The 11,927-nt window shown below is 36.1% G+C and overlaps 1 non-coding gene across 1 annotated transcript; it reads right to left on the bottom strand.

Moving 5' to 3' along the window:
• Window positions 1-9,522: 9,522 nt before the first annotated feature.
• Window positions 9,523-9,629, bottom strand: LOC116118380. Its single transcript, XR_004126145.1, has one exon. It is a non-coding gene; the product is annotated as a small nucleolar RNA R71 (small nucleolar RNA).
• Window positions 9,630-11,927: the final 2,298 nt, after the last annotated feature.

Genomic DNA, 11,927 nt, shown 5'->3' with positions numbered 1-11,927 from the left:
ATAAAAACGAGATTAAGAACAATGTTACTGAAGTTAAGTTACACCAATGTCATGAATTCAGGCTTCAAAATCCCCTTGAACTGAAGAAGAAAGATCAGCCTCACATCTTGATGTAAAAAGTAAAAGAAAACCGAAAAAAAAAAACCAAACTCCACTGCTGTCTTCCTCTTGGTTAACCTAACACTCCTCAATAAATAACATGTTTTCTTCTTAATTCTACCCCAAGAATCACGGAAAATCTTATCAGATATGGAAAACAGAATTCATCTCCAGCTTGCACCAGGATTCTCGCAATGTAAAAGATCTTTTCTGGGCTCGGTCACTCCATAAAAATTGTAGTCCCAGATGTGTAGATAAATCTGGGCTTTTGAATCACCCGTTTTCGATATCTGACGCTCTAGTTAGGCCCGTTCAAAGATTCAATACTCAGCCAGGAATTCCTTCCGCGACTAGGATTCTAGGTCTGGATTTGCAACAACTAATGAAGACCCAAACGAACTCAGATTCTTGCCCATAATACCTTCCTGGAAAGCTTGATTTGTCAACTTTACTTTTTTTGAAGAACACTTTTGCAATCAAGAGGTCCGACTCTATGAAAACTTGAAAAACGCAGCACTGGTTAGAATAACAAAAATCTGGAATTTCCTAATCTTTTCTCAATTATTTCCTAAAGTCTATCCAAATATGCCAAACTTACAAAATAAACTCTAATCAACTCAACTAGGCATAAAACATAACAAAAAACATAATATGGAAGGAATAAAAAATATATAAATTCCACTCTATCAATGCCTGCATACATGGGGGGTAATCACTCAAGATAACTAAACCGACCATATGAGTTTAGCCTTGATTCAGTAGGTCTCTCGTAACTTAATGCTTTTATTACTTTGAATCTAGAGATCGTATCCTAGGTTATCTAATAAATAGGGAATTGGGTTATGACCGTGTCTAATCCAACGACTCAGTAAGGAGAGATATAACTTATCAACGTTTGGTATTTTCTGAGCTGATGTGATCAAGAGGGTAGGAAGTTAAAGAGTGCTTTTATTATATATAATTCATGTCTAGTGGTGGCGAATAAACATTTAATCCAGTTTCTCTTATTTATCTCTTTCATGATTGTCTGCTTGTTTTATTTTGCTTGATTTTAGTTTGATAGTTTTTGTTGAGTTTTTATAATTCCTGACAAACCCTGTTTGAAGTAGATAATTAATTGAGTTCACAAATCCTCTGCGGGAAAGACCCTTACTTGCTCTTTGCTACTACACGACTTTGCATTAGAATTTAGTGAGGTAAAATTAGGTGTTGCATTTGCACGCATTATGGTGCATGTGATCCTTAAACTTGAGATTACTGGAGCACCTTGTGCATCGATTGATATAGTTTGACACTAGCCCAACCTAATTCTATTTAGAGCTATCAATACGGTAGTGATTGGCTACATCAAGGAGTGTATCAAGGCTATGGTGGATCGACAGAGGATTTATCACTCCCGGGTACGGGAGAAGTTATCTCACGGTGCAATTCAGTATATGACAATGACACTAAAGCTGTGGCCATAGTGGGATTGAGTTATCGTCCAATCCAATTTATTATTTCGGTCATTGGTCTAGTAACTGAATAGAGATATATCGAGAGTAACTAAGGTTGACACTATTTCTGTACCTCACTTTGGATGAGATAGCATATGATAAAAGGATTTGATTGCACGATAACCATATTGTTGATAGGTAGCTATTTCGTTGAATCTGATTCTATCTGGTGGCCATGATGCCTTGCTAGGGGCTAATCATGGTCTGTGTGTAGTGAGATGATTGATCGATGTCAATCGCAATGCTACTCACTGTCGGTATGATGAGGAGCCTATGGGTCACACACATAAGAAGACAGTTTAAGGGTGGTTAACTATGGAAGGGTATTTTTGTCTTTTGGACGATAGAGCATATTGGTAATTTTGCCGTGTAATTAAATTTACTGAGGTTGTTGCCTCTGTCCAATTTTATTATTGGAGTTATTTAGGCAAAATTATGAATTTAATTATTGAAGTTAATATTAATATTTAACTAAATAATTAAATTGGGACCTATGTGTAATTCCACCTAAGTTTTTGTCGTTGCTAAACTTTGGGGGTAAAATTGAAATTTGCCTTTTCTATATAAAGAAAAGGTTGAATATGTTTTTGATTGATTTGTTCATTCTTCAGTCGTGGAGTAAAAGTCTTAGAGAGAATTTTTTTCCTCTTCCTTTCTTCCTCACTTCACCCTTCCAAACCTTGAATCCTTAAAGCCAAAGATTGGTTCTAGCAAAACCAATCTCTGGTCTCTGTTTTACTATCTTCATGTGGACGAAGCGAGTTCAATCCTACACTTGGATCGGTAGCGAGATCACGTTCAGAGATATTGACGGAGCCTCCAAATGCTGGTATGATCCGATCCTTGCTTGATCTTGTGTTATTTCAGTTTGAGCATGTAAAGTATATATATATATATCAGACCCTGATTTTGGGCTAATCAGAGTAATCGATGGAAAAAATTTTCGTTTTTTGTTGCGTTTATCCCATCGATTTACTAACCATGGTATTAGAGCCTAGGGCTTTGATTGTATATATATATATATATATATCAGACCCTGATTTTGGGCTAATCAGAGTAATCGATGGAAAAAAATTTCGTTTTCCGCTGCGTTTACCCCATCGATTTACTAACCGTGGTATCAGAGCCTAGGGCTTTGATTGTATATTTTTAAATAATATTTTGATTGATTAACTGATTTGATTGCTGGAAATTGCATGTTTGATTTATTAATCTGTTGATATTGCTTAAATTGAATAACTGATGTATTGGATTTGTTGAGGGATTTGCATTGGATCGTTTTTGTGACATGCTGATAGTCCTATTTTTCCCTATGATTTTGCATTGAATTTTGATAGGATTTAGGATACTTCTCATACAATTTGGGCCATAATTGCTACCTAATTCTATTAATTTGTCTTTGCAGGCATAAACGATGATTTTGAGCATAAATGACAGTTTTGAGCGTAAATCGCGTAACTTGAGCTTGGAAACTCAGAATGACCTGATTTTAAAAGCTTTGGAAAGCTAAGAAGCAGAACTACAACTTTCATGTTTTGGGTTTTTCCTAATTCTGACTGGACAAGGGTGAAAACTTGGCTTGAAGTCGTGAACAGTATGTTAGAAACTGAAGAAAAATGTCTTTGGACGTGCTTCCATATTTTTCCCATAACTTGAGCTGTAGACCTCAGATTGTGCTTATTATTGAACGAGTAGAAATATAATTTAAAGGGTTACAATTAATATGTTTAACACTTTTCCAGATGCAGACTCTTTCATGCTCAAATTTGGCCTGAAAGATTCTCGCCGCGGCAAGAAAAAATCTTCGCCGCGACGAAACTGCGTCAGATATGAAAAATAAAACGATATGTTTTGGCTTGCTAGGGCTTGGTTCTTAAGTGAAACAGGTATAAATTAGCACAAAAATGAAAGAAAAAGAGTCTTGGTTTTTCATTTGGGAGACAGCTCATGGAAGGAGAAGATTATTGAAGATTTAGGCTTCAGATTAGAGAAGATTTCTCCATCTTTTGCTTGTTTTACAATGATGAACCTTGATTTAGTTTGTTTTTGTTATTTTATTTTGTTTTTGAGTATGAACTGAGTTGCTTAGTTAGGGTTTGATGTAACCTTGATACAATGATTCAAATTTATATGAATTGATTTACTTTGAGTTTTAATTTCATGATTGAGTGTTTATCTCTTTGCTTAATGACTTTTGGATGCTTGATCACTATTCAAATGTGTGTTGTTCACAATGAGACTGAGAAGTGATTTGTGATTGTGCCTCTTGGGATAAATATCGTAGATTAAGCAAACGCTAGAGATAAGTTTAGCGATCTATGAAATCTAGATAGAATTCCATAAAGCTTAAAAGACTTTGAACTATTAATCTTCATTTTGTAGAGTTCGGAAGCTTAATAGGGATAAGTAGAGAAATGTAGCTTGAGAATGTATGTTTTACAACTTAGGGAATTTGATTTTCAATCAAGGAAGTAGAACTTGGGTAATAGATTCTATGAATTGGGTTAGCGTATCTAGGTGAAATCAACACCCTAGCATTTTTTTAGCATTGTTTAATTGGTTAAGTTGTTGGGTTTTGCTTTAATTTCATTATCATTCATTTATATTTTATTAATTTGTATTTAGTTTGTTAATTTTCCATCAATCCAATTTATTGTTTCTTCAATTAGGACTTAAACTAGAGAAATCGGTACTTAGTAACACTATCCTCGTGGGAATGATACTCTTCTTATCACTTTATTACTTTTTCCGACTAGTACACTTGCTATACATTGCATGTTGTAGCTACAACGCATCAAGTTTTTGCTTCCATGAGTTGCCTCCCAAATGACGAACCAAGACTCTTTTTCTTTCATTTTCGTGCTAATTTATACCTCTTTCACTTAAGGACCAAGCCCTAGCAAACCAAAACGCGTCGTTCTATTTTTCATATCTGACGCAGTTTATCCACGGCGAAGATTTTTCCTTACCGTGGCGAGAATCTTTCAGGCCAAATTTGAGGATGAAATTGTTTGAATCTGGAAACATGTTAAACACATTAATTGTAGCCCTTTAAATTATATTTCTAGTCGTTCAAGAATCAGCACAATTTGAGGTCTACAGCTCAAGTTATAGCAAAAATACGGAAGCACATCCAAAGACATTTTTCTTTAGTTTCCAACGTACTGTTAACGACTTCAAGCCAAGTTTTCACCCTTGTCCAGTCAGAATTAGGAAAACCCAAAACATGAAAGTTGTAGTTCTGCTTATTAGCTTTGCAAAGCTTCTAAAATCTGGTTATTCTGAGTTTCCAAGCTCAAGTTACGCAATGTACGCTCAAAACTGTCATTTATGCTCAAAATCATCATTTAGGCCTGCAAAGACAAATTAATAGAATTAGGTAGCAATTATCACTCAAATTGTATGAGAAGTATCCTAAATCCTATAGAAATTCAATGCAAAATCAGAGGGAAAAATAGGACTATCAAATACCCCCAAACTTAAGATTTGCTTGTCCTCGACAAAAAGGAATAAAAATCAAAACAAAAAGAAATATAAATACCTAGATTGAATCACAATGCAAGTCTCAAAAATTGTTGGTACATTATTACAAAAAAAATGCTCAACACTTCAAGAAGTCATAAATTGAATTGACCATCTTTCTCTATCGGTCCCCTGAGTAGGTAATCCCCACTTCAGTCCACCTTCCAACTTCCCAGATTATTTTATGCAGAAATGTGAAGTTTATTAAATGGTAGTAGACTCCATAAGCCCAAGTATCGAACTACTCTCCACTAATGTGGACTAGACATCACTAAGGATCAAAAGGTCCTTGCAAGCTTGTAACGTTAGACTCGGGTAGTGAGCTCCAAGGAAAATGATAGGATAAACAAAATAAGAGAACTCGGTTTTCCTTATGCAAACACTAAGAGCTACATCAATCTCCACTTTCGAGCTACATCAATCTCCACTTTCTTTCTCAACAACCAATCAAAGTGTCAACCATTTTACAACCCTTAAACTTATGCATTTCTTATTTTTTATTTTGAATTGAACTAAAGAAATTTTTATTTTTTTATTTATTATTATTATTTTTTTTTGTAATAACAAATATTTACAACACCATTGAGGTCTATTGCCCCTTCTTCTTGCCCTTTTTGCAACCCCCAAACTTAAGATTTTGGTCTATCACTTATTCACAAACCTCTCAAAGCTCTTTGTGTCATACATTAGGTCCATAATTCTCCTAAAGGGTATGATAAAGTGTTTAGGGTATAGGGATTGGACAATTTTTGGTTTGCAAGGAAAATAAGGCAATGATAATCTCATAAGGCTCAAATGGGTGACTAGGGAAAGATTCATTCATGGATTGGCTGGAAAAGCTCAAACATTAAGAAAAATGTCTAAATCATTTCCTCAACAATGTCTAATCCAAGAATTTCACCTCAAGCACTTCTTAACTAGGTTCTAGAGTCCACCAACATTATCAAGACTTCACCTAACCACATAAAATGTTTCTAAGCATGCCGAAAGAGTGAAAATGGTGGTTGAACCACTCAACAAACCTCAAGCTAAATCAAGTCAACCAACCTAAACTTGAAGCAATGCTTAACATTTTCCAAAAATAATATCCCAACAATTCTAGTTTCATCATAGACTTATGCAATTCATCTAGGCAACAACAACACAACACACACAAAACACACTAAACAAATAATCAATCAAAGAACTTAAAACAAAAAGAAACACAATTTCGAGCTAAAACACACAAACAAACTAGACACAAAAATTTTGAACACATGGGCATCAATAGTAATCTGGAAACGGCGATTTGCGCCATGGTTCAGTTCTTCTACGGTGCGATGTAGAGTTTCGTGATCCAGAATTATGTAAATGCGCTACGGCGAAATAAAACTTCGCCACAGTCCAAGTGTGGGAAAAACATTAAGTGACTAAAATCATGCATTTTGGCCGTGGCGTAATAAAACTACACCGCGACGTGATTATGCAACGTGTTCGCACAATCGTACAATTTGAGCTGTGTGAAATAAAATTTTGCTACAACGTGAAAGCGTCGTCAAATGCGAAAATGCACATTTGCGCTGCAGCGTAATAAAACTACACCGTAGCGTGGTTACGATGAAGTAGTGTGCTATATCATCAGATTGCATGATTGAGCTATGGTGTAAGTGGAAAACGCTGCAGTGCAAATGTGTCATCATAGCATGAGTTGCTAGTTTTACACTGCGGTGAGATAAAACTTCACCGCGGCGCAATTCTATTCCTGTTGTGCACCGCAGCGTGATAAAACCATGTCGCAGTGTGAAAGGTGCTGTAGTGTTTTCAACGCTGGATCGATGCGTGATTTTGCAAATTCAAGAGGGTAATTTTTACAAATCAACCCACTCAATTCAAAATTGATTGTTTTGAATGTATGCAATAATTCTTGTTGAAAAAATTGCATGGTGCCTGGTACATGAACCTTGGACCTATGGTGAATGTTTTAAAGTATTTTTGGGTATGTGTGATTGTAATTTTAAATAGGGCCTGTGCGCCCTGCCTTTCTCCTACCTTCTCGATGTACATTCTCTTCTCATCTCATTCCCTTTGAATGCAAATCGAGGTTTCTAAATTTATTGATATAAAATTATTGTGTAATTAATTTCACTATAAATTTAGTATGATTGTCTTTTGTAATGTACTTTAAGACAGAGCGAGGATGAGGCAATTATGCTGGAAGATTCAAGATATTTTTTACAAGACCGCTAGGTGACCCACCGATTCCTCTAGGCTAGAGGAAATCGGTTTTAGTTGGGTCATGTACCGACACATTTATATTTTGCTTAGAATGCATGCTAAAGTTGAATTTTCAATAACATGGCAAACAATATCATTCTAACAAAGATAATAATCTATTGAGTGATAATCCGTGGATTATACTATTTTTCTTGTTTATTTGGTAGGATTTTCGGATACTTCACTTTGAATTTAGGCCTGAATTGCTACTTAATTCGTTCATTTCATTTTTCAGGTCTAAAACACATTTTTGGATTGAAACGAAGCAAAAATGAGGTCAATTGATTCAAATTTGAGAGTTTTCAGAGTTTAGAGATGTTCGGAGGTTGATTGGAAGCACCATTGAAGCTCAGCGAAATGAGAAAGAAAGAGAAAATTGAAGATTGAAGTGTTGGAGCATGCAACGGCAATTTCATAAGTTCAACCACATGAAAACAGAGTTTTGCCTCGGCAAAAAGCATTTGCGCCGTGCCATGAAACTCTCGGTTAAATGTGTGCTTTTGCGTTTCGTCGTAATGCCGTGGCAAAAATCAAGTTCGCCGCGGCAAATTCTGGAAAAAATTATTTTGTAAAAACGGTGTGTTTACCCATTTTAGTCTTGAGTCTTAGGGTTTGTGGGCACTATAAAAAGAAAGCTTAGCCCATTTTTGGAAGGGAGGTCAACATTTCTAGGTAAGGGAAAGAGGAGAAGGAGATTTGAAGAATTTAGGTCTCAAAATTAGGGAAGAATTCGTTCCTCTTTCAATTTCTAATATGTTGAACTTCGCATTTATAGTTTATGTGATGTTTTTCTTTATTTTGAGCATGAACTAACTCACTTTTGGGTTAGGGTTTTGATGTAACTTGGATTACAATGGTTTAGTCTATAAATTTGTGTTGTTTTTGAGTTCTATTGCTTGAATTATGTGTTTATTCTTGTACTTAATGCAATTGGATGTTGGGTGTTTTTGGTTCAATTGAATGTTGAGCATGATGAGACTGAGAAGTGATTCATGTGCTAGCTTCTTAGGGTAAACACCGTAGATTAAGCAAACGCTAGAGATGGGTTTAGTGATCTATGAAATTTTTATAGGATTCCACTTAGCTTAATAGACTTTGAACTATTAATCTTCATTTTGTTGGGTGCGAAAGCTTAATAGGGATAGGTAGGAGAATATAGCCTGAGAAGGTATAATCTAGAACTTAAGGAATTTGATTTATAATCCTTGCACGTGAATTTGGAAGTAATAGAAATTGTAGGCTAAATTAGAGTATCCTAGTGAAGTCGAACCCTAACCTCATTTGCCTTGATTTAAACTTGTGTTGATTAGTTTAGTTTAAATTTTAGTTGTTTGATTTTGTGCTTTAATTTTAGCTTTACTGTCCCCAACAATTCCAATATTTTTGTATTCTTCAATTAGTAATAGAATTAGGAAACTCGGTAATTAGCATGCAATCCTCATGGGAATGATACTCTACTTCATCATTGTATTACTTTTTACGACTAGTGCACTTGTTACATATGCATGTTTGTCGAAGCATGCATCAAGTTTTTGGCGTCGTTGCCAGGGATTGATTTTGTGCTGATATTGAAGTCTTCCAATTTTTGCTAAGTTGAAGTTTTAAATTTCAGGTTTACCTTTAGTTTTACTTTCATTTTATTTAGTTTATGCAATCTCACAATCTTTCTTTTTCTTCTTTTTGTAGTTTATGCGAAGAATCTAGAGATCGAGAGAACAACATGAAGACTTATTAGAGAATGAAAAGAGAGAGAGAAGAGACACTACATATAGAAATTGCAAACGATAGAGCTTTGAGGGAATTCTTAGTGCCCACAGTTGATGGTAGTGGTCCAAGTATCACTAGGCCACCGGTACAAGCCAACAATTTTGAGATAAAGCTGGCAATTATCCAAATAATCCAACAGTTGGTACAGTTTGGGGGAGATGCAAATGAAGATCTAAACTCACATATTGCTAACTTCTTGGAGATATGCAACACATTTAAAGCAAATAGAGTGTTAGATCATGCCATCAGGTTGAGATTATTTCCATTTTCACTAAGAGATAAAGCAAAGGGATGGTTATTAGCACTACCAGCAGGAACAATCACCACCTGGAATGAATTGGCACAAAGGTTCCTAACTAAATATTTCCCAGCAGTGAAATCAGTAGAGGTGAGAAATGACATCACATCATTTTTGCAGGATGAGAACAAGTCACTATATGAAGCATGGGAAAGATATAAGGAACTAATGAGGAAGTGTCCACACCATGGTTTGCCTGTTTGGATGCAAGTCCAAACCTTCTATAATGGGTTGCTTCCAAATGTGCAAACAATGGTGGATGCAACATCTGGAGGAGCATTGCAAAACAAGACACCTAAAGCACCCTATGAGTTACTTGAAGTCATCCTGGCAAGTAACAACTATCAGAGACCAAATGAGAGAATACATCCGAGGAAGTCTATGGGTATTCATGAAGTTGACGCTTACACGGCCATTTCAGCCCAACTAGCAGCACTTTAAAAACAACTAGGAGATATGTATGTTAATTTTATTCAAGCACCTTAATTAGCATGTGACTTGTGTGCAGGTAACCATGCAAGCATTGACTGCCAAGTAGGGAACACCTTTGCTTCATCATCCTCATCTTTAGAGCAAGTCAATTATTTGGCTGGAAATCAACGACCCCAGAATAATCCTTTTTCTAACACCTACAATCCTGGATGGAGAAATCACCCAAATTTTTCCTGGAGCAATCAAGGCAATCAATCGAACTAAAGGACAGTACCAAATCATCAGCAAGCAGTGAATCTTCAACCAATAGAGCAGAGGTTATCAAAGTTGGAAAATATGTTCGGGAAATTCATGCAAGAGACCCAAGCCTCATGAATGAGACACAGTCTGATTTTAGAAACCAAGGAGCATCCATCAGAAATTTGGAAGTACATTTGGGATAGATTTCAGAAAAGTTGAATGAGAGAGTTCAAGGTTCTTTGCCAAGCAATACGGTGACTAACCCATGAACAAGCAAATGCTATCACCTTACGAAGTGGGAAAGTCATAGAAGAGGTTGAATCAAGGAAGAAGGATGAGAACCCTTTAGAGAAGAAGGAGAATCTAAAGAAAAATGTGATGAAGAAATCATAGTGAAAGAGAAAGTGTAGAGCCAAGAAAAGGAACTTCATCAAGAAAGCATGCAAAAGAGAAGAAAAGAGAAACTACCTTTCCCAGAGATACCACCAGAGTTGGCATATCATACCCTACCTGTTCCTTTTCCTCAAAGGCTCAAAAAACAAAATCAGGATAAGCAGTTTATGAAATTCCTTGATGTATTGAAAAAATTGCAGATTAACATTCCTTTTGTAGATGCCTTGTAGCAGATGCTGAGTTATGTTAAATTCCTGAAAGAGATCCTTTCAAACAAAACAAAGCTAGAAGAGGATGAAACAGTGATGCTTATAGAAGAGTACAAAGCCATTCTACAGAAGAAGCTCCCACCAAAACTCAAAGATCCAAGAAGTTTCATTATCCCTTGTGTTTTGGAGACATTACATTTGATAGAGTTTTATGTGATTTGGGTGTTAGCATTAACCTAATGCCTTTTTCTATTTTCAGGAAACTAGGGATTAGTGAGGTGAAGCCCACAACAGTATCCTTGTAGCTCGCAGATCGATCCATCAAGCATCCACGGGGTATTATTGAAGATGTGCTAATTAAGGTGGATAAGTTTATCTTCCTTGCGGACTTTGTATTGTTGGATATGGAAGAAGACAAGGAAATACCGCTCATTCTGGGAAGACCATTCCTTGCTATAGGGAGGACTTTGATTGATGTTCAGCAAGGAAAGTTGATCCTAAGGGTCCAAGATGAAATGGTGACTTTTAATGTCTTTGAAGCTATGAAATTTCCATTAGAGGTTGATTCATGTTTTAGTGTGGATTTGGTGGATAAACTTGTAGCTGATACCATCAAAGAGATCACCCATCAACTACCTCTAGAAGCTTGCATTGCCTAATCCAAAACAACCGAGGTAGACAAGCAAAAGAAGAATGATTGTGCTAGGTATTTGGAAGCACTCCAATCGATAAACACAGGCCAAGATCCAGAATTTGAAGATTTTAACATAGAAAAAGAGAAGGAAAAGGCAAGAACGGAAGAACCTCCAAAGGTTAAACTGAAGCCTTTACCATCTCACCTTAAATATGTGTATCTTGGTGAATCAGAATCCTTTCCGGTAATCATCAATGCAAAATTGAGTAAAGTGGAAGAGGAGAGATTGATTCGAGTGTTAAGAGAGCATAAATCGGCCATTGGACAGACCATTTCTGACATTAAACACATTTCTCCATCTCTTTGTATACACAAGATACTCATGGAAGATGATGTCTAGCTTAGAGTGCAACCACAACGGAGATTAAATCCTTTTATGAAGGAAGTAGTGAGAAAGGAAGTGGTAAAACTCTTAGATGCAGACATCATCTACCCTATTTTAGATAGCCTTGGGTGAGCTCGGTGCAAGTGGTTCCAAAGAAAGGAGGTATCATGGTAATACAGAATGAAAGCAATGAATTGAT

This window comes from Pistacia vera, unplaced genomic scaffold (genome assembly GCF_008641045.1).
Source record: "Pistacia vera cultivar Batoury unplaced genomic scaffold, PisVer_v2 Contig840, whole genome shotgun sequence".
In the NCBI taxonomy this organism is placed as follows: Eukaryota; Viridiplantae; Streptophyta; class Magnoliopsida; order Sapindales; family Anacardiaceae; genus Pistacia; species Pistacia vera.
Note: the sequence above shows the minus strand (reverse complement) of the source record. Positions and strands in the feature narration are given on the sequence as shown.